The sequence below is a fragment of the Rhinoraja longicauda genome, chromosome 17 (assembly GCF_053455715.1).
Source record: "Rhinoraja longicauda isolate Sanriku21f chromosome 17, sRhiLon1.1, whole genome shotgun sequence".
NCBI lineage: Eukaryota > Metazoa > Chordata > Chondrichthyes > Rajiformes > Arhynchobatidae > Rhinoraja > Rhinoraja longicauda.
In genome coordinates, this window is record NC_135969.1 from 11,489,204 (window position 1) to 11,494,935 (window position 5,732).

The window sequence follows — 5,732 nt, forward strand, 5'->3', positions numbered from 1 at the left end:
CCTGCTCCTGTGGTTCCTGCAGCCCCTCTCCTTACTCGTTCTGGTCGCGAAATCCGGCTCCCTGCTAGGTTCCGTACCTCGGGTTTTGGGGGGGCCATGTAGCGACCATAGGGATTGGTCCTGAAAGTCGAACCCTCGGATTGGCCAGCAAGGTCACATGGTGGTGCGACCATAGGGATTGGTCCTGAGAGTCGAACCCGCTGATTGGCCAGCAAGGTCACGTGGTGGTTTTGGGCGCCCAAAATCAGTCAGTGGGAAGAGAACTTCGATGTGAACAGTTTGAGTTAATGGTTGTCTGTAATCTCGTCTGTTATCCTTTGTAATTGAATATTGCTGCCGCAATAAACTTCCTTAACAAAGTACAAGCCTCCAGACACGCCATACCTTATTAGTTATAGTCTGTTGCTACTTGCCTTGGCCTATTTCTGTTTCCCCCTGCTGTTTCTATAGCTGATATTTCAATCTAAAAAACATCCATCCATCTTTTCACGTGCACTGTATCTTTAGAATTTAGACTTTCGAGGTACAGCGTGGAAACAGGTCCTTCAGCCCACCAAGTCCATGCCAACCAGCAATCACTCTGTACACTGCACATTGGGGACAATTTACAATTCATTGAAGCCAATTCACCTACAAACCTGAGACAGACACAAAATGCTGGAGTAACTCGGCGTCTGCAGTTCCTTCCTACATTTAACCTAAACCAGCATCTGTAGTTCCTTCCTACTGAGTTACTCCAGCATTTTGTGTCTATCGTCGGTTTAAACCAGCATCTGCCGTTCCTTCCTACACATAACCTCCAAACCTGTACGTCTTTGGAGTGTGGGAGGAAACCAGAACACCTAGAGAAAACCCACATGGTCACAGGGTCAAACTCTGCAAAAACTCTGTACGGACAGGACCTGTAGTGAGGATCGAACTTGGGTCTCTGGCGCTGTAAGACAACAGCTCTACTGATGCGCCACTGTGCCGCCCCACAGGGTCAACATTAACGAAAAGGGTGAAATGAATGTGGGGAGATTGGCTGATTACTTACCACTGGCATGTGGATTCTTATATGCAGTTCTGGTCTCCCCATTACAGGAAAGATCTGGTAGCTTTGGAGATGTGTCAGAATGCTGAATTAGAGGGTTTCAGCTAAAGGGAGAATTTGGATAGACTTGGATTGTATCTCTGGATCGTTGGAGGTTGAGGGAGACTTGATAGGTATATAAAATTAGGAGAGGCATAGATAGGGTAGAGAGTCAGGCCTTTTCCCCTGGGTGGCAATGTCCAATACTGGAGGGCAGAGCGATAAGGTGAGAGGGGGCAAGTTTAAGAGAGGTGTGCGGGGCCAGTTTTTTCTACACTGAGTAGTGGGGTCCTGGAACGCATTACCAGGGGTGATGGTGGAGGTAGATACGATAGTGGTGTTTAAGGGGCTCTTAGATCGGCACATGCAATTGCAGGGAATAGCAGGATATGGATCATGTCAGGCAGGGGTGGAGATGGGACGGGTGGAGGGGTCATGTTGAAGGTGACGGAAACATCGGAGGATGATGTGCTGGATGCGGAGGCTGGTGGGGTGAAGGACCAGGGGAATGCTATCCTTGTTCCATCTGGAGGGAGAGAGAGCGAGAGCAGAACTACTAGACACGGAGGAGACGTCAGTGAGGGATCCATCTATGACAGAATGGGAGAACCCACGTTTACTAAAGAGAGCGGACATCTCAGATGTCCTAGAATAGAAAGCATCTTGGGAACAGATGCGATAGAGACAGAGGAGTCGAGAGACGGGAATAGCATCTTTGCACGAGGCAAGGTGGGAGGAAGTGTCGTCCAGAGAACTCTGGGAGTTGGTAGGTTTGTAGTAAACGTCAGTCGATAGTTTGTCTCCTGTGATGGAGGCAGAGAGGGGCTTCAAGTGAGGCTTCAGAGATAGTCCAGGTGAATTGGAGGGCAGGGTGGACGTTAGCGGCGAAGTTAATGAAATCAATGAGTTCTGCACAAGTGCGGAAGGCAGCCCCATTGCAGTTGGCGTTGTAGTGGACCAAAAGGCAAGTATAGCTGGGGCCCACGCGAGTGCCCATGGCCACAACTTTAACCTGGGAAAAGTGGGAGGGGTCAAAAGGGAAGTTGTTGAGGGTGAGGACAAGCTCTGCCAGATGGGGGAGAGTATTAGAAGAGGGAGATTAATTGGGTCTCTGTTCGAGGAAGAACTGGAGGGCAGTGATACCTGATGGGGGATGGTGGTTTTCAACAGACTGGACATCCATGGTAAAGATGAGGCAATGGGGTCCTAGAAATTGAAAGTTATTGGAAGGATGTGTGAGGGTTCTTGGGTTTCTTAATAATTCACCTATCTGCCACTTGAATCAAATTCCATAAATTGAGTTCTGCTAATGTATTAGACCCAAGTCCCAAAGATAAAATGACAATATTGCTAAAACCACTGTGACCCAAATTTAAATGATCTTTTTGTTCAGAAATTCCATCTTAAGTTAACAATGATAATCTAAACAATTTCTATATTCATCCTGTCACAACATGCAATGATCCCTAATTATCCACAAGATGGCGATCCCGCCAGGAGGCCATCTTGGTGATGTTTTTAGTTTTCAACTGAAAATTGAATTTGATGTAATTGCCAAAAGTGTTTGAATCCGCTTCATTTTTCAGCCTTTTACATGAAAATCAATGCAAAAGTAAAAGGAACTAAGCCTGACTTTCAGTCTGAAGAAGAGTCTCAACCCAAAACGTCACCCATTGCTTCTCTCCGGAGATGCTGTAGCGACCATAGGGATTGGTCCTGAGAGTCGAACCCTCAGATTGGCCAGCAAGGTCACATGGTGGTGCGACCATAGGGATTGGTCCTGAGAGTCGAACCCGCTGATTGGCCAGCAAGGTCAGGTGGTGGTTTTGGGGCCCAAAAACCAGGCAGTGGGAAGAGAACTTCGATGTGAACAGTTTGAGTTAATGGTTGTCTGTAATCTCGTTTGTTATCCTTTGTCATTGAATATTGCTGCCGCAATAAACTTCTTTAACAAAGTACAAGCCTCCGGACTCGCCATAATGCTGCCTGTCCCGCTAAGTTACTCCAGCACTTTGTGTCTACCTTCTACCTAATCATATCCTCCATTTTGGCTGAAGGCCGAGTTGAGTTGAGTTTATTGTCATGTGTACCGAAGTACAGTGAAAAACCTTCTGACCAAAAGATTTTGTCTTCTATCAGAATCAAAACCTCACCTCTGATTATTACTGTATATTACATTCATTGTGACAATACTTCAAACAGCCCAGCTTCATTCAATTCCATTTCCAAGGCACTCCTTCAAAGATTCCATAGAGTAACCATGTCCTTTAAGAGCTTTGCCATCACTTAAGAAAGGAAGGTTACCATGGAGACTGAACCATGATTTTGTCTCCAGTCTCCAGTCTCCAAGATAAAACTTGTTTCTGTAGCAACACGTTACTCAAGGGGAAAAAAATACTACTGGTGCACTGATTAATGATAAAATGTACAGTCGTGACAGCGCAGGGTTGTTTGTATGTTAAGATGTTTACTTTATTTCAATTTTGTTCTCAAACTTTGTCAGGGCCTCTTTGTTCTGTGCATTCTCCTGCTGTTGCTTAGATAAATAATTATTTGAGCACCTGTTATGGCCTGAAGTGTCAGGCATTAGTGTCTGAGCTTCACTACACTACACACAGTCATGGACATCCAGTGCATCTTGTGCCTTAGACCCGTGTTGGGCTGGGATCCTTAGCACGGACGACCTTCTGCAGCAGATTAATCAAATGCATCCACTTCATAAGATCATAAGAGATAGGAACTGAATTAAGCCATTCAGCCCATCGAGTCTGCCCACCGTTCGATCATGGCTGATCTATTTTTTCCCTCTCAACCTCATTCTCCTGCCTTCTCCCTGTAACGCTCGATGCCCTTACCAATCAAGAACCTATCAATGTGTTGGAAAGAGCTGAAGATGCTGCTTCACACCGAAGATGGACACAAAATGCTGGTGTAACTCAGTGGGACAGGCAGTATCTCTATCAATCTCCTCCCTAAAAGTCCCCAAATGACTTGGCCTCCACAGCTCACTCTGGCAATGAGTTCCACTGATTCGATACGATATGATACGATATAACTTTATTTATCCCAGGAGGGAAATTGATCTGCCAACAGTCACAAAAAACCCACAAAATACATCACCCTCTGGCATAAAGAAATACCCCCGCATCTCCATTCTCAAGGTACATCCTTTTATTCTGAGGCTGTGCCCTCTGGTCCTAGACTCTCCCACTATTGGAAACATCCTCTCCACGTCCACTCTATCTTAGACTCTTTCCAGGTCATTCTCCAGAGATGGGGGAAGAAAAATCGTGAGAATCTACAGATACCCTTTAAAAATATAAAAGAATAGGCGAAATAAATTAAGTGAACCTACAATAAATATGTAAGTAGATCGCAGGAATAATAAGGGGTGAACTAGTAGGTGACTTTAGCTTCATCTTGACTGGGACTTGTGCTGAGGGGGGCTGCATTTGATTACTGTGCCCAGAAGAGTTTCCTCAAATGGTGACACGGTGGCGCAGCGGTGGAGTTGCTGCCTTACAGTGCTTACAGTGCCAGAGATCGGGGTTCGATCCTGACTATGGGTGCTGTCTGCACAGAATTTGTCCATTCTCCCCGTGACCGCGTGGGTTTTCACCGGGTGCTCTGGTTTCCTCCCACACACCACAGAGCATAGAAACGGGCCCTCCAATCCAATCCATTCATGTGGACAAGTTGTCCGACTGAGCTAGTCCCATTTGCCTGTGCCAGGCCTATATTCCTCTAAACCTGGCCTGCCCATGCACTTGTCCAATGACCTAATTCTGCTCCTATAACTTATGAACTTATGAACTTATATGTAAACATATTACACTGTAAACCCCATAATATACAACAGAAAAAGTGCAGAATATATTTTTTTAAAAGAAATAGACAATTAAGTAGACAACAGTAATGCAAAGTCAAAAATAATGTCCCCAAGTCAAAATAGTTTGGAGCCTATTTGCAGGTTGTAATGTTTAATGGCTTGGTGGTTGCAGGGAAGAAGCTGTTCCTAAACCTGGATGTTACAGTTTTCGGACTCCTGTACCTTCTTCCCAATGGCAGGAGTGAAATGAGAGCGTGGCCAGGGTGGTGTGGGTCTCTGATGAGGGTGGTGATGGGTCTCTGCCTTTTTGAGGCAGCGGCTCTTGGAGATCCCCTTGACGGTGGGAAGGTCATTACCCGTGATGGACTGGGCAGTGTTCACCAGTTTTATGTATCTGTACACTGTGGATGGTTCGATTGTAATCGTGTATTGCCTTTCCGCTCACTGGTTAGCACGCAAATAAAGCTTTTTACTGTCCCACGATACACGTGACAATAGACTGGACTAAACTAACTTGGCCAGTGAAGGAGGTGATGCTGGTGAACTGCTGGTAAGCGTGAGTATTGCATGATGTCCTCCAGACAGGAATGGAATGGCTTAGGATATCTTATCATCTCAGGTTGTTACCCAGTGAATTAACCATCCTTGGTAAAAGGAATAAATTGTACGTTAATCCACACTTCAAACAGTATAAGACCGTACCCCTCACAATATTGTACTGTGTATACATTCAGCTAAAGATAAAGAACTGAATTTCTGTTCTGCTCTGCTTGCAGCATCCACCATCTAGAATACTGCACAGATATCACTGCCAGAATCCTGAGCTAATTG